Source organism: Cyanistes caeruleus, chromosome 6 (assembly GCF_971803275.1).
Source record: "Cyanistes caeruleus chromosome 6, bCyaCae1.hap1.1, whole genome shotgun sequence".
In the NCBI taxonomy this organism is placed as follows: domain Eukaryota; kingdom Metazoa; phylum Chordata; class Aves; order Passeriformes; family Paridae; genus Cyanistes; species Cyanistes caeruleus.
This window is the reverse complement of record NC_141706.1, coordinates 46,065,133-46,082,594: the sequence shown is the minus strand read 5'-3', so window position 1 is coordinate 46,082,594 and position 17,462 is coordinate 46,065,133. Positions and strand designations below refer to the sequence as shown.

Genomic DNA, 17,462 nt, shown 5'->3' with positions numbered 1-17,462 from the left:
GACCGCAGAGTGCTGATGGTCTGAAGCCTACAGACCTTCCACTTCCACTTTGAGGTTCAGGCCCCAGTGGGGGAAGATGAAGGTAGAAAGACACTACCCCATATTCCCAGTGACACAAATACTTTGCCATGCAATTAGAGCTTTCTTCTGCTGTCTAAAATACGATACTCTCCCACTGCCACACAATTCTATCTGTTCTAGATGTATTAATTTTGAGTAGCACCTTTTATCTTCTGCCTAGCTGCTTCTGCTCTTCACTGTTAAAAGCAGTAACTTCCAGGGCCAGTGCCAAGCACCACAGTGATCAGTGTCAAAGTTATTTACAAAACATCAGAACACAGCAGCAGACAAGCCCTTTGGGGGTAACCAGTCTTTTCAGATCCCCATGCAGTAGCTCTGGTAAACATGGAGTTTAACAACAGCCACGGTGTGTTTAGTCATTCATTCAGTTGCTGAACCTGTTGATGCCAAGGAACCTACCACCTATAGCACACTGAAAAGCTGCAGTGACACCCACTGAGATAAAAAATGTGCATGCTCTCTCTTTACTGAGCACCTAACATTACTTACTGTTTTATGGCATCACAGAAATTCCTCCTTGTTTAAAGACCAGTTAAAGGCACATGGCCATCAAGTGCACTTGATGGAGCACACCACCTCAGAATGCAGGACACTGTAGTACCTCACTACTCACTGTAGGACCTCCACACTCCATTTCCATCCCAGGAGGGACAGAAAGCTCCTACAATCAGGTTCTAGGTTTGCAGGTCCAAAGATGCATCTGTGCCCTTCCCACAGACACTTGGAGCTGCCACTCCTGCTGTTCCTTTCCTCCCACAGGCAACCCCATGTGGTGGGAGAAGAGTTGCAGGGTTTGTGAACGCACATACATGTAACCTCCCACCCCCAGTTCACAGAGTGGGAGGCCACAGTGCTGAACAGAAGAAGGAGCTAGGAAGAACTGTTCCTCAGGAGGTGAAATTCTAAACCTACTTCATGAATGAGAACATTCTGGCTCAGTCCTGCACATCTAGCTGGCAGGAGGAACATCCGAGTCATTGACAGACAGAGGGCTGTGAAAAGCTTTCTAAAAACAGGAATGTGAGGAGCCCTGCTGCCCTCCCTCCTCCATCAGGGAAGCTCAAAGCTTCCTACACTGTGCACACTGGGCAGCCCAGAGCAGACAGCATCTCCTTGGCAGAAATGCCACTTTGCAATCCCTGGTCCAACCGAGTCTCACCATTAGGTTTCCACACCTGCCTGTCTAATACTTTGACTTCTCGTCCCTTTTATGAGGAGGGCATACTGGTTCTCCAATCCTCAGCTTTAGAAATAATCTCCATTTGTCATTAGCAAAGCAGTCAGCTCACTGTCCTTTCTCCCTGAGCATTTTCCTCCATACCCTCACAGGGCAGCAAAAAGCAGTTTAGCTGCTCCCACCACTGCAATGCAGCGATTGACTTCCAAGCAACCTGTGACAGCAGGGTTTTGTACAGCACCTACCATAGCAAGGCTCCTCTACTGCAGTAGTTAATTGCAATAACTGCAAAAAAATGCTATTAATTATCACAGTATTATTAAGATTGCAATTAATTATTTGAGGTTGAACCACCCACTGGACACTAGTACAGAGCAGGAAGGTAAAAGTTACCCTATTCGCACCTGAGGCAGCTCAAAGGGATTTGAGAAGGAATATCCTGGTCTGAGAAGACCTTGATGTCTGAGCTGCAGCCTAACAACTGACTTCTTGAAATTACCCAGGACCTTCCATAACCACATGTGGTCAGGGCTAGAATCTTCTTCAAGAAGACAATCCTGCTCCAGCACAAAGCTGTGCCCTCGGGGGCCAAGGATGGCCTCAGAGACGACAACCCCCACCCCCACGACAAAGTCCTCAAAATTATGCCCTGAATACCAGGGTCATCCGCAAAGACCTCTAATCCATATAAAGACCAGCTCTGGCTAGTTTGCAACAGCACTGCTCAGCTGAGAGGCCTGTATGTGCCTTCAGCTCCCTGGCTGCATGTTAAAATAGCCTGCAATGCTTGGATTGATACCCTGGGCAGTCCAAGCAACTGAGAAATGCAGCCAAAGACAGATGGCATCAGGTTTGCAGTGCCCCCTCCTTGCTGCACTGGCACTGCAGGACACACACACACGCCGGCAAGGGGTCCCATGCCTCACCACGGCTCTGCCCCCCTTGCTCTTGGGGCCAGGCCCGCCACGAACAGCCACTGCAGTGAGAAGAGCCTCTTACAGCTTCACATTCAAGACATTGCATGCTGCCAAGTACCTGGCCCAGGCAATGCAGCTGAAGTAGCAAACGCTAGCACAGAGAAGGAGACCACAGAGCAGATGCTCAGTGCTGATTGTGCAGTTGGACACGCTGCTCAGATGGACAGGGCAGGGGGAGGCAAGAGGTCTGAGGGAGTATTTACTCTCCCTTGGCAAGGAATGTAGCACAGAGACCTTTGCATCCTGTAAGGAGGGAAATACTCAGCTGAGAAGATGCAGGGAAAGAATCCATAGGCATCTCAATGAGGAAGCAGAGGCTATAACCTGCACACTAAGCAGATTTTGTTAATTCCCCAGACACCAGGGGCAAACAATTGCTGTATGACCCAGTAATGGTGTGGATGGCAGCTCCTGCACCCATACACTCATTCCCTAGACGACCACTGCAGCAGGTTTTTGCATTTTTAAATTACTAGGACTCATACCAAGAATCTGAACGCCAAAGACTGGCATTCACAGATGCCCTCACACAAGCTTTTACCAACAAATTCCCAGGGCAGACTCTGTCAAGAGCCTCCAGACAGAGTTTTTAATGCAATTTTTCTCAAAACTAGCTAAAAAATCCTGGTCAGAGAGCTGCAGAAGCATTTGCTTCTGCTGAGCTCTTGGAGCCCAAACACACACACACGCACACACACACTCACAGTTTGGCAGTGGTTGTGTTCCAGGGCTGGTAATGCAAGCCATGGAGCAGGCTGCCAAGACAAGCAAGAGAACGAGCCAGGCCCCGTTTCATTGGCCACCATACGCTGCATATGGCCCTGGAAGCAGCCAGCACAGTGTTCTCACCCTCCTTGAAGGCATAGGAGACCCTGTGTTTTCAAATACACCTCCACAGGGCCTTCATTAAAGGAAAATGGAAACATAATGTGGCTCTTGCTCCCCTGGTATTTCTCCCTTTCCCCCAATTTGCTCTCAAACCTATTTCCCTTCCATGGAAAAAAGAAAAGTGCCTCTTGGAGCAGAGCGTGCAAAAGAATGCAACTCCCATTCAACTCCATGCCTGACTGCTAAAGCGGACTTGGGACCTCGCGGTGGGGGCACCTCCAGGGCCCCTTTCCTTTCCCCGGGCCTCCCGGGCTGGAGACGCGGCTGGCGACAAGCAACCCGCCCGGGCCGGGCCGGGCCGGCAGCCGCAGGGAGCCCGCGCCCCTCACCTGCGCGCCCAGGCGGCAGGTGAAGCGGAGGCAGGAGCTCCCGAAAGCGGGGGGAGGCCGCCCCCGCCGCCCCGCAGCTCCTCCGTGCAGCAGCAGCCCAGAGCCAGGCACCCCCAGAGGCAGCCCCAGCCCCCGCGCATCGCCGGCTGCGGGGGTAGCAGCCCTGCTCTGAGCCGCCCGTGCGGCTGTGCCCGTACCCGCAGAGGGTCTCCCCGCATCTCCGCGGTGCGCCCGACCGCCCGGACAGCAGCCCCGTGGCCGCTGCCGCGGGATGCCGGGATACTCCTCCGGGCGCCCCGCAGCCCGGCCCCCGTCGCCGCTGTCCGCCACCCCCGCGGAGCCCCGCGCCGCCGCCCGCCCCCCGCCGCAATCCCGGCCCGCCGGGCACGTCCCCCGCCCGCGCCCACACCCACCGTGCAGGGCGACCGGGCTGCCGGGGTGCCCGCGGGGCCCGGCCGTGGGGGCCGGGCGTGGGCTGCAGGCTCAGCCCCGCCGCCTCCGCCGCTGCCCCGACCCCCGGGCCCCGCCGGGTGCCGATGTCGGTGCCGGCCGCCGCCGGGGCGCCTCGGCCCGCCACCGCCCGCCGCCCCGGTGCGCGCCTCCCGCAGGCTGTGGCAGGCGGCGGGGTGGGTTGCATCAGCCCCGGTTATATAGCGGCCCCTGGGCTGCGGGGAGGGGTCGGGAATGCGGAACCGGCCGGGCTGCCAGCGCCACACGTCAGGGAGGGCGGGGGAGCGGGGCCGCGGGGCGGGGAGCGCCGCGCAGGGGTGGGACCAGCCGGGGCACCCCGACATCCCGAGCCTCGGCATCCCGCACCCCACAGCCCGGCATCCCCGCACCTCACGGCACGGCATCTCCGCATCCTGCGCTCCGGGACTCCGCACCCGCCACCCCTCGGCAACCCTCTGCCCCCGCAGCCGGCATTCCCGGCACGCTCCGGCACCTCTTGACCCCTCCGCGCCCCGGCACCTCGCTCCACCGGTCGGGTGCGCGTCTTCCCCGCCCTCCGATTTGCGCCCCTCCACACACTCTGTGCCCCCTCCACGTCGCTCTCGGTCCCCGGTGTACGCCAGGACACCGTCCCGGGCAGTCCCGGCGACGCGGCCCGGTGCCGCCACAGCCGTGCCCGAGCTAGCCCGATTTGTGCGGAGCCTCCCGCTCCTCGGTCCTGAGCCTGGGGAGAAGGAGACAAAGCACCAGAGAGAGGATCCAGTGCTCCCCAGCATCAAGCCCGCCTCACCCAAGGTAGCAAAGGCACAGGAGCAGGGAGGGCTGCAGGATCACTCCACTGTCCCATGAGAGGCAAGAACCTTCTCATCTCCTCGTCCCCTCAGCCTGGCCCACTCATGCCCCACACAACGCTATCTCCCTCATACAAGGGCCAAGGGCTGTCAGCCCCTGCTCCCCCACTCCCTTGACTGACCTGGAGAGTAACCAGGAGGAAGCAGAGGGGTCCAAGGCTCCTCTTCACAGCTGTTCTGTTTTCTTATCATCAGTAGGACATCAGGGAGGGACATTGCCTGAAGCACAGGTACACTCATGGTGCCCAGTGTTCTAGCACCTCAATGTCAGGCAGGGATCATGGAGAAGGTGACAGGCTGGGGCCTTCCTGATAACTGATTTGTGTTTTTTTCTTTCCTCTTTCTCTGTAACACTGGCCTCTTCTCAGCTGCATCAGCCAAACTGTTCTGGGGAAGCAAAGCTTTGCACAACAGGAGGACCATGCTAGACCTACCCTCCAGGACCACCTGGATTCTCCGGGGCTGTTGCTCCTAAAGCATTTTCAGGACAGAAAGGCTCGTTTTCCTTTGGAAAGACATTCTAAGAGTAGCTAGCAAAACCACCGGGCTGAGCAGCACTTCCCAGCTAAGTGACAGTGCCATGTCCCTGACCCACCTAACACCACAGAGAGGCACCATCCACCCTGCCTTGCTTTCCTTCCCCTGACTTTTCAGTCATTGTTTATTTTCAGCATTCACCAATTTAATTTCTTTTCACAACTGAGGATTCACACTATTTATCATCTACAAGGTCTTGCCATCAGCACTTCCAGCCATGTTCTCTTCATCTGTACCTCAGCAACAGAAAGAGAATTCATTTGGAGAGATCTGGGACTGAGCAGGAATATGGGATCAGAAATGCTGTGTTCAATATAGGATATAACCTACCCAAGTTGTCCTACAGAAATAGGTAACATCTTGGCTTGGCAGGACGCTGCACACGTATCTTCATTACTAATCTTCTCATGCTGTTGTTCTTTTGTTTGTTTTGTTTTCAGAGAGGCAGAATACTTTTTATACACTTTTGCATACAATCCCAAAATTTCCTTAATCTTGGCACCTCATCTTGGGGGGAAAGGAGAAATGTCAGCTAAGATAAATTTTTTCCATATGCATTTCTTCCTGTATCAGATAGGACAGACTTCTCTATTGCCTTAAGCTGCTGGTATCCCAATGGGGTTGACGAACAATATCTCTCTCTGGCAAATCAGACAAGTTGCCTTCAGGGTATGGCAGCTTCCTCACAACTACTGCATCCTCGGGGAAGGGAAGAGGGCAAACCAGAGGGATTTCAGAAGAGGCTGATGACTTGGTTGAGCAAGGTCCAGTCCAGCACATGGTTCCTCCTGCAGCCTTTCCTTAACCTGGAAAAGGTGGGAAAGTGCCATTTCCCCTCCTTTGCAGGGAGTTGGAAGAAAGAGAGCTCTCCCTGCTCTGTCTTTCACCGTTTTTGCCTTTTTCATTTCCCTTTCACTGGTTGGCAGAGCTGGGAGATCTCATTACAACATAGACATCTATTGCCCCAGCCTTGAGTACTGGCCCTTTTTTTCTCAGACAGCCTCCACAAGAGGAGCAGGGATCCAAAATCCACCAGTCTGTAAAAGACAGCACTTGCAGCATGTTTGCAGTGCACCAATTTCAAGGCTGTGCTGAAGAAGGTTGGGAAGTGGGAAGGAGAGCCCATCAGCCTAAAATTTCTTTCCTTCCCTGCTCTCCCACTGCAAGTCCTGGAGGCAGCTGAGCCTCCATTATTATAATAATGCAAGTTAGTCCTAGCTAGGACTTAGTTAACTTAACCATTGAAGAGCTAGTTCCAGGGAAGCAATCCTTGTCTGGGACAGTACTTACGCACATGTTTAAAGGGACAAACTTGCATCATTCTTCCTTGACTTGGGAACTCTTGTCTCACAGGGGAATTTTCCTTGCTCTTGCAGCCTGTGCTTGAACTGTTCTTTTCCCAAGCTGGGTTTTGCCTCATGTAAACACTAAATATGTTTACTTTTCAGATAGTTTAATTTTGGCTAGAAAAGGCATAACAATGAATTGAGAATTCATGGCTTCAGTGGGTAAAAGTGAACAAAAAAGTCACCTACAACAGGCTGTTTGCTGAATGATGCAGATAAACATGTCTGGCCCTACCAGGGCTGGTCAGTCTTGCCACTGCTATGGAAACATGTGCTGACAAAGACAAATTAATCAAATGTGGATGGCAGCATTTGAAATGGAAACAGGAGCTGTTGAGAAAAAAGCAAAAGTTCCACTGCACAGAACATAAAAAGCTGTCAGTACCTTGCTGCTTGGCAGATGGCTTTCTCTTCAGATGAAAGGGATGATTTGCATATTTTTGTCCAAAATAAAGTGTGTGGAAGGTGAAGGCTCATGGATGTGGAAACACAGCCCTAGAACACAACATAGGGCCAGAAAGTTATCAGGAACAGAGAGAACTCTAGAGCAAAACAGAGCTGCACCAGCACAGAAGTTTGACTGCAAAGGAGTTGCTCTCAGTCCTCGGGAAAAGTCTTTGCTTTTTGCCTGCCAGCACGCATTCTCTGCCTTCTCTACATGGATGAACTGTGCAGCTCATCAGCTGGATTTAGGCTTAGGCCAGGACACCACAAAACAGCACTGTGTTCTTTCACCCCTCTTCTGGACTGTCTGGTGGCCCTCTCCCAGCAGGAGTGGACGCTGCCCTGGGGCAGGCCTGTATCTTCTGAAGGTGGGCAGGAGAGGCAGAGTCAGTACTGGTCCCTCCTGCCAGGTTTCTCTCTGAAACCTATTACAGCCCTGTCTGTGGCACAGCAACAAGAGCCACAGCAGGGACAAGGCTCCTGAGGGTCCTGGACATTTCATATGCCCTGTCCAAACAGCCTGAGAGCATACTTAAGACCCCAGCAATGGTAGTACTTTGCTTGCCCTCTGCACCCTCCTCATGCCCCTGTTAGTAGTGATGAGCTCACAGTAACCTCTCTGAGACATTACTGGCCAAGAAAGCCAATGATACACTAGACATAAACATCTCTGTTGCATGACCAAGCACAATTTTATGTGCTTGAAATTAATCAATACTCTAAGTCTAATCAGGATGTTAGCCATTCCAGTTTACCTCCTTTCTGCAATCTCTTCAGGGCTGACTAGCAGAACAACATACACGTAGGACATGCCTGGCAGATACAAAGCCACACTGATATCCTACACATAAAATTCTCTCTGGCATTGCCTCTTGGGGCAGGCTGACAGGGTTAATGATCCCCTCCCACCCACAGAGAGCTGTGCTGTGTCTCTGCCTAACTGGGATTCCTCAGACCTGCTGCTTGCTCGCACACTTGCTGTATCAAACAGTGGATGTTACCCATCCACTTCAATCGCCCAAATCCCCATGAATCTGCTTCCCTTTTTCCTGATCTTTGTCTTCAGTATTAGTATGCAATCCTGATGGCCAATTCTGAAAACCATTCACCGAAAGATGTGACCTAGGACTTGTGCATTCAAGCTCCTGTAAGACACAGTACAATACCTATCTGCAGCAAGAAAGAGCTTTGCCCTGCAGGAGAGAATGGTGGTGATACAATGAAAGACATAGTTGCCATTTGGCCACCTCTGGCTTCATGTCACACCGCCCCCTTGGCCATAACTCAGTTCTGATTTAACTGTTCCCTTCTTGAATCCCTAATTCATTTCCAGTCTTGTTCTTATTTTAAAAAAACATTACTTCCAGCCATTTTCTAGAATTGGGCTGCAAAAGAAGAATCACACAAGCAGTAGGAGTGAGAAGATGGTAAATTGCCTTGAAGTCACTGGGGGAAAGGAGCCGTGTCTGAGCTTGTGGAAGTGCTAAGGTCTGAGTAGCCACCACCACAGTGGTCAGACAGTGCCACACAGGCTCATGGGCTGACTGATCCCCACATTGCTTGTTTATAAAAATAGGACTGATTAGATACTGGGTCTGGAAAATGCTGTGCAAGAGCTTGTCTCTGACAGTGACAGATCCTTAAGTTAAATAATCTTTATGTTGGACAGTTGGACAGAGTGGAATAACCTCTTCAAAAAGGAATTTCCTTCTTATCTTTGTCAGTTAGACATTAGCCTAAACTTTTAAATATATGTGTCTCCTTAAAAAGTTACAGTTCTATCTAATTCATATCCATTCCCCACGTATCTTCTCTGTAAACTGACGTGTTCCTTGCAGTCCCTGCTCATGTGGAAGGAGTTTCATCTTTTTAGTAATTTTCTTTATCTGCTTTATTTCCCCTATTTTCCCCAGCATGGGTGCTAAGAAGCACACGGAGTATTCCAGCAGGAGGTGTATTCCAGCTGAAGGTCTACCCCAGACTCACTATTTTCTGAATTAGTTTTCATTCTACTATAAAGTCACCCCTGCATGGGTCTCAGAGGCAGACTGCTCTGAGCCTTCAGGGCCCACAGTTTCTGCCCTGCAGTATTTCAGCACTGCCAGGACAAATCACTTTGTAGCCAGTTAGCCTCATCAAGAAGTTCCCGTGAAAGACAGCGCTCCTCACTTTTTTGAAAATCCACGTCCTGCTGTTATTTCCTACAGCTGGAAATACTCCGTAACTTCTAGCAGCTCCAGGAGTATGATTTTTCTTAGCAGAGAAAGTGAACTGTAATTTTCTTGCTGCAGTGTAGCCAATCAGGTAGATGGGGGCCTGCAGATCTGTAATGAGCATCCAACAATTTACCTGGGATGGAAATAAGACCTAAGTCTGCAATTCCTTAGCTCTGTCTGCTCTCCCCTATTGCTGCACACAGCTGTCACTCTCTAGCACTCTGTTCCTCTGCATTCTGCTGGTGCCCAGTCCTGAGGACTATTGTTTTTTAAGACCAGCCTTGCTTTTAGAAGTTCTCAGTGCCGGAAGGTGCCTTATCTGAAGCAACTGAGAAGCACTATTAGGAGCATTTGTCTCTTTTCCTTTTAGGTGTAGGAATTACAGAGTCCTAAGCTTCCTTAGCTACTCTTTCTTCCCTGTTCCCAAAACACATCAGTCTTCTCCCAGACTTCCTTCTTTCTACAGGCTGAATGAAGGTCCTATCATTTTTACTGTGTCTTTGTGCTTCGCATTCTCTCTCTCCCTGCCAGATCCAGATATAACATATTCCCTACTGCAGCCTATGCACCTACTGTCTGCCTTAGGCATAAATGTTCATTTTCTGAAGGATGTCTCATGCCTTTTGTCCTAAAGGGGTCTGGGGCAGGGAGAGGTGGGAGTTCCTTGTCTTCCTCTGGACATCTTTGTCTATGGCAATAGTATTATTAATAAAAGAACCAATAAAAAAGATCTCCTAATATTTATCCAGAACTCTTTCTCTCCTCAGTGTCCCCAGTCCTCCTTCCCCATTTCATTTCTCCACTGTCTCTTCCTTACCCTGCTCCCCTGAATACTTTTCTACTTTTCTTTCTCACTTTTCTGGCTTTCTTCATTCCCCCCCTCCCTTGTACTCCCTCCTTCTTTCACTGCCTCTCTTCTTCCCTCCCTCTCCTTGGCTCAGTATTCAAAATCCCTGCCCATAGCGACGAAAGGAAAAACAACAACACAACACTCCAGCCTGAGGAGGCCAGAGCACGGGATTCCTTCCGAGAAAACTCAGAAACCAGGGAAAGGAGGGAAAGCAAACAGTGAGACCAGGAAGAAATCTGAAGAAAGCATGGATATTTCAAGGGGGAGGGATGAACTGGTATCTCAGGGAGACTTGGTGGGGTTTGAGACAAACACAGAGACACGATCACAGGTCCAACCCAAACACAGAAGAGCAAGTTCTGCTTTCTGGGGGAAGGAGCTGGGTCATGAAGCCCAGCACACACAGAGAGAGCCCCAGCACATACCTATTAAAAGGACAGAGATAACTGTACAGATGGCAAAAAGAAATAAAAAAAACAGTGACTTGCTTTAGGGAGTGGATGGGCCAATGCCCTGGGGACAAGCAGGAAAAATCCCTGCAGTGGATATAGAAGGGCTGACTTTCCCAGGGATGTTGGGGAATTCTTCCTATGAAAGGCAGACTGTGGGCCTGGGGCTGAAGGGTTAATACCCCACAGGAGGGCCCTGGGGAATCCACTGTAAATAGGTGTGGTTTTCTCTGAAACTCCAAGAGGCATTTTCTTTCTGTACCAGTCTGGACAGGTGAGAAATCGGAAGAAGTTGGAGCCTGTGCTTCCCACTAACACAAAGCAGGGCTGTTAGTACAGGTCTCACTGTTTGTTTGCACACTCCAGCCTGGCTGCTTAACTCTGTAGTACCCAGTGCCAGGAATCTCTGGCAGTCAGCATCGTGGTCCCCCGGGTACAAGCACCTGCCTGTTAATGGAAAGCCACAGATTAATGGAGCAGCACAAGGAGCCTTAGTCAGTTACTCATTGCAGAAAGGATAAGTTCAGTGATAAGCAAAAGAGCCAGATAACGGCAGCAAAGGAACAGAAGAAACTCTCTTCCCTTCTCCTCCTCCAACATCCCTCATCCCTGCATCCCCTACATACTAGGCCTGCATCCCCTCCCTACTGCAGTGCTGCACTTGGCCCTCCTTCCTGGCCTCATCACTCAGGACTGCCGGCCCCAGGGCCCAGCCTTGCCCTCCCCAAGCCACATCTCTACACTGAACTAGAGCAATTTTGTTTCTTTCCATAATCCAACCTCCTTTCCTGACCTGGCTCTGCAGCCTGCCTGCTGCTAGGCAAGAACCAGTTTTCAATCTCCTCTGCTCCATTTTCCATTTTTAATGCAGAATATTTTAACCTGGAGGATAATTTTCCCTACTTCAAATGAATTTTAAGCATAGCTGTCTCCCAGAAAGGTAGAACTAGAAGAGACACTGAATCACTAAATCCAGCCATAAGCACCAATGGCGTTATTTACATAATTCTCTTCATAAACTAACCAGGCTCAATCTTGAAACCAATTGGAATTTTGCTCTCCCTGTTCTCACTAGAAAGCTACCTAAAGATCTTACTACTTGGAAAGAAAAAAATACTCTGTTAATCTCCAGCCTAAATTTGCTCAGGCAAGGAAAGATAGCACTCGTGCAGCAAGGTGCTGGGTAGGACATAAGCCTCAGAACAGAATTCAAACAAATCTGATTGAATGGCAAAGAATAGCACTGAGGAATGAAAGCAGAACTGTTTGCAAAGTAATTCATCTAGGGCTTGGAAGTGCTCATTCCCCCAATCATTTCAAATCCTGAAGGCTCCTCAGCCCTGTAGAATCACCACATCTCTTCCATTCTCCAAGTGCATAGTAGGGCCATGACACCACTGAGTCTCTAGACCACCAGCTCTTTTGAAAACTCCTTCCAAGCAAAGGCATTTGCATGAAGATCTTGCCTCCATGCAGTTCCCTGAGTCCTACCTAGCACAGCTGCTGCCAAACTGCAGCTTCAGCCCAGGAGAGCTGCAGGAAAGGAGAATGCCGGTGTCTACAGAGAGTACAAGGTGTATATTGTCTAAAGCTCAACATATAAAACAGTAAAATGAGGTTGCAGATGGTTGAAAGCTTAAGGATAGATACACAGAGGCCTGGGAAACAGAAACTGCAGGTAGTGAACTTTCCTTCTGCCCCCTGATCCTAGACGCTACTGAAGTAAGCAAGAAGGTTGGGTGTTTTTGCTTTTTGGTCAAGTTCCATTTGGAGGAAGCCAAAATAGTGATGCTAGACACAAAGGCATGTCACATCCCAGCAGAAACATGGCTCCTCATCTTACATGGGTAGATGCAGCCGGGCCACAGATACTTGCACTGAATCATAGATTCCTGTCATCCAACTGTGAATGAGGATAACGGGAAACACAACAGAAGAGATGGGGTAACCATCTGCTCCTCTCGCTTGACTGCGCTGTGAAACTGTAGGCTCTGTTTGGGATAAACCAGTGCTTATTTCCAAGGCAACAAATTGCAGTATCACAAACAACAGAGGACCAGGAGATGCCTGCAGGTTGGAAGCTGAGAGAAAGAACATCCTTCACGAAGGCACAGGTGGACCAATGAGGCAGGACTCTGAGCTCTTGCCCAGGGTGCTGTTATTACCAGTGTGACCATTTGAAACCTCTTCCATGCTCCTCCCAACTACAAGACACCCTGACCATGGAGTACAGCTGGATTCTGTCACAGCTGCAGGGGGGCTAGATTGCCTTCCAGTTTTGTGGGTATATGTATCTACAACCTGACTGAAGGAACAGCCATAAAAACCAGAGATGCAGAACATCCTTCTGGTGCCTTGGATCTAGAGCTACAAGTCACAGCAGAGACATGGCTGGGACAAACCCCATGCATTCTGCTGCATCTCCATGTGACAAGTGCTCAGACCCAAGCAAGGGACTGGAAAGCTGGCTCTAATGGTCTGACACAAAGAAGACAAAGCTGGACAGCTAAAGGCTAAGGCCCAAAGAGGCACAAGATAAACATAAGCAAAACACATTATACTGCCATGACTTGTAGGATTATCCCCTTTCCCATGTGGTGATCTTTCTGGAAGCATAGCTCCCTGACTTACATAGAAGACTAAGTGCACTTGAATGTGGGGGGAGACCAAGATGGAGAAAAGCTGGAGAAATAAAACTGCAGCAGAAAGATAAGCCTCCTTTAGTGAAGGAATGAGGCTGAGCAGGAGCAACAGGAGTGACAGCATAAGCGACACCGATTTAGGTAAGCCATTGAGTGCTAAAGAGATAAAGCCATACAGAAGAGCATACACACAGTTCAGGAGAAAAGAGATCAAAAGGAAGAGAGCTGAGCTATTTACTGATGATTAACTATGTTCTCTTTGGGGCAGATGGACCAGCTAAGCACACTCAAGTTCAAATCATGGGGCTAAATGTGGGATGCAATGAAGAGAGGGGATGCTAGTGGGTACAGACAGAGAAGCCAGTTCAAGAGGAAATAGGAGTGAGATTCCAATAGCTGATGGCAGAAGCTGTAGTCATAGCAGATATGAGCTGCAGGACTCTTGACAGCTTAGATATCTGTTTAAAATGCAGACTTGGAATGTGAAAGAACTAAGTAAATCCTTCTCTGTACATTCAGCTGCAGAATGGAGGTGCCTTAAATGCCAAAAATCTCGAGGACTGATGTGCATCTCCCACTGCATCACTGCTGCAGTTGCCAAGATGCTCAGCCCGTGTCCTCCCAGCAGTCCTGGGACTCTCAATCCTCATATACAGCACAGGCACTCTCATAGTGGGGCCAGGTGAATTCTGCTCCTACATGGCTGAGAGCAAGCCACAGAGCGAAGGGAGGCACTCTGTGCAGAGGGTAGGAAGAGCAGGAACAGCGGGTTGGGGAAGCTGCCCTGAGAGGGTGCTGAAGACCTGTAGGTGAGAAGAGGTTCATGCACAGGCATGGACACAGGAAGAATCCCAGGAAGGATAAGAATGAAATTGAGAAGGATAAGGGCCAGAGCTGACCTGCTGAGGCTGCAAAAGCAAACAAAACACCCTAGAAACTGGAGAATGAGAGAGGGAAATGGAGGGGTTGCAACTGCCCACAGTTGCAGAGAAGGGAAGACAGCTGGCCAGGGAGGAGGTGCACTTGCCCACAGTCAACTTTACTGAAGGCTCCACCAAAAAAGTCATTAGTAGCAGAGTCTCAGAGTAAGAATAGTTAATGAGTTACAGGAGAGATCCCAAGGCAGAATCAGCATGATGCAAGCAAAAGCTCCCATTGTGCGAGTTGGTAAGTCTGAGAGTGGATCAAGGGGCAGAGAGAGAAGAAGAATGACATCCCTCGAGATTCTTTAGCGATCTGCATGCTCTGGAATTAATGGGCTGCCAGTAGGGACTGTGTGAGCCAGCACTGTTGTACAAACTGGACTGGACTTTCCAGGAACCAAGGAAAACCACAAACTGCCTTTGTGACGTGGACAAAACTTGTGGAGCAGACAAATGGCTTGGCTCATTCCAACTGATGGCCATCAATCAGTTCCCCCAAAGGCTGCAGCAGATATAACCCATGTAAGACTAGATTCTCCACTGCCACCAGTACCTAGGAACAGTGAAACTAATTTTATGGCAGCAAAAAAGGACTCATTGGCCCCTTATGGGTTTTTGCCCTGAGCAACACACTACATCCATTTTAGAGTGGCAAATGTTTTTGCCCTTTCTTTCCCTGCTCAATTCTTCCACACAAACATCTTCCTCTGTGCACTCTATGACTCCATCAAGGCTTCCTATTAACAGACACTGTGAAAAAGGAAGTTTTCCTGTTGTACACAGTCAGCCCTGTGTCTCTGCTGGTTGGATTCATGTGTCACCAGCAGCCCTGAGGAAATCCAGCCTGGGATGTGGCTACACAGTCAGATAACATGACACACAGAGACAAAATACAGCTTGCCCTCAGGTGTGTTAGGGGCTAAGTCCACCAAGAAAGTGCTGCTTAAACCAAATTTGCTCTTTTTCTTCTCTCTCTCATTTCTTTTAGCTTTCTTTGTTTGTTTGTTCAGTGTGGGGTGTTTTTTTTATTTTTGGGGGGATTGTTGTTTTTTTGGGGGGGTTGTGTTTTGTTTTGGGGTTTTTTCTGATTTTATAATTTTTTGGGGTTTTCTGGGGGGGTTGTGGGTTTTTTGGTTTTGGGAGGGTTTTTCGGTTTTGCTTTTGGGTTTTTTTGGTTGGTTTTTGCTGTCTGTGGGTTTTGGGTTTTTTTGAGGAGCTAGTGAAAAGGCAAAAAAAAAAAAAAAAGAAAAAAGAGCTACTATTTGTTTTGCCCCTGGAGGAGCCATGAAGGGAGCTCTGCAGAGTGGACAGTACAGTCACTGTGGCATCACAGCAGTGAGGGAGCTGAACCGGGAGCTGTGAGGTGAAGGTCCCTGTTTAACAGCTTTCCGTTTGTTTACCAAAAAAATATTGTTCCATCATAAAAATTCCCAAAATAGTTCACGTCTTGACAGACTGACTGGCAGCTACCCAGCTCTGCAGGATCCTGCTAAATGAAAGGAAATAAAAAGAGCTAATCTGGTACCCGTGTCCCAGTGCTTGCAGCTTGGGAATCTGAGGAGTCTCAGGGCTCAGCTGTCCCAGTAGGTGCAGAGTAGGGTAGACAGTCCTCCAGTCAAGAGGCTGGATTTGCTGATGGCACCAGCTTTTCCATGGCTGCTGGGTAGGCTGATAAGGAAGATAGCACTCACCTTTCAATGAATGATCAACTTTTCTTTATTTTTATACCAAAAGTTTTTTCCCCTCCACCCAGCTCTGTAAAGCTTTACCTTCGTAAGACAGCCATACTATGGCTTTCAATTCCTATCAGTGGCTTCTTTGGGGAATTTTTTTCATACAGGTTTTGTTCTGGACAAGTGGCAATATATGACCACCTCATATATTGCTTGTTGCTGAGAAGATCTTAGTATGACAACCTACAGTTGCTGCAGATTGTGGTGATCTTATTAGATATAAATGGAAAGCATCAAACAGCACATGACAGCAAAGTCAAAGACAGTCATCATCCGTAGGAAGAGCAAAAGGCCACTGTGAAGTCCTGCAGCCTGCCACAGTGACCAAAGGACTGTGCACACTGTGACTCACAGTGTAGAGAAGCAACAAACCCAGATTAGGTCATGCAGAATTAACAGCCTCTGTGGAAAGAACCTATCCTCACCAAATTGCACATGTCTCCCCAGCTGCAGAGTTAACTTCTCCCTGGCCCTCATGGCGCCCAGGGCAAGTCTGTTTTAGGGAGGGAATGAGGGAAATTTGCACTCCAGACCATTCTCAGTATTTGCCTCATGGGACTCTCCATTCATTCCTTAGACATTTTAGTATCCAGCCTTTAAATCAGGCCAGACTTGAAGGAGGGTGGAGGAATTACCATTCCCCAAGTGCTTGCACTCATGAATGGTGTGCAAAGCCAGGCTGGCTGTGCTGGCTGTGGTAGTTCCTCTTCTTGTGACACAATCAGTCTGGCCTCCCACTGTGCAACATTCCTGAGCAGTGCCACACCAGTTCAGGAGCCAGATGTGGGAGCCCTTTGAGTACAGGTGAGCTCAGTGCTTGCCAGGCAAAAGTGACAGGTGACACTACTAATGGATTTCACACAGCTCTGGGGTTCCTTTTATGCTGCACACGATGTGCATGCTGCCAGCTGGGGTTCCCTTTACCTATTTGCTGTCCCTGAGAGAACAGCTGACCACCAAATTTTGCACTGGAGGTATGCTGCCATTGCAGGCTCATAGAACAGCCCCCAGCCAAAACATACATTTACCTTTCTGCATTCTTTGCTGGGAGATCCTTCCACTCCAAAAAAGCATGTGAATGAATCACGCTGGTAGGGGCAGGTGTCTGGGATCCCACTGCCAGCAAATAAAGCACAAACTGATCACTGCTGTACCAGAATTCTCCTTCAAATGAAAAACCTCAGAGAAAGGGCCAGGAATCAAACTTATCTCTGAAGTGTTAAGTGAACAAAAATGTAAATACAGGCTTTGTGGCTCAAGGAAATCAACAGAACTCCTAGGTGCACCCTTGTCAGCATCAAACACCTGCCAAGTCCCACCCTGCTCATCCCTGGCTTGTGCATTTAGTTGCTATGAGAGATAGCTCTTTATCAAGACTCATTTTACATTATTTGTTATCATTACATAGCAAGTGATCAGATTCATTATTACTGCTGTTTCCATCTTGGCAGTTACGGGACTCCCACCCCCTCCCTGTGGAGACACAGTTCACTTCTAGGAAGCACTTTCCTGATGCTAAGTCTAAATTTTCCCCTTTTGCTAACGCAATCCCCATCTCCTCACAGATGT

At 49.4% G+C, this 17,462-nt stretch overlaps 1 protein-coding gene across 4 annotated transcripts in view; it reads right to left on the bottom strand.

The window, feature by feature from the left end:
* The window catches only part of JDP2 (Jun dimerization protein 2), a 47,136-nt gene that overhangs the window by 12,833 nt on the left and 16,841 nt on the right, over positions 1-17,462 (bottom strand). Inside the window, exon 1 of one of the 4 annotated variants that reach the window (XM_086893348.1) lies at positions 3,866-4,005. The exons of the other annotated variants lie outside the window; for them this stretch is intronic. The gene's annotated coding sequence lies outside the window, so the exon portion shown is untranslated. Of the gene's footprint in view, positions 1-3,865; positions 4,006-17,462 lie in introns of those variants that run through there. 4 annotated transcript variants of the gene reach the window in all.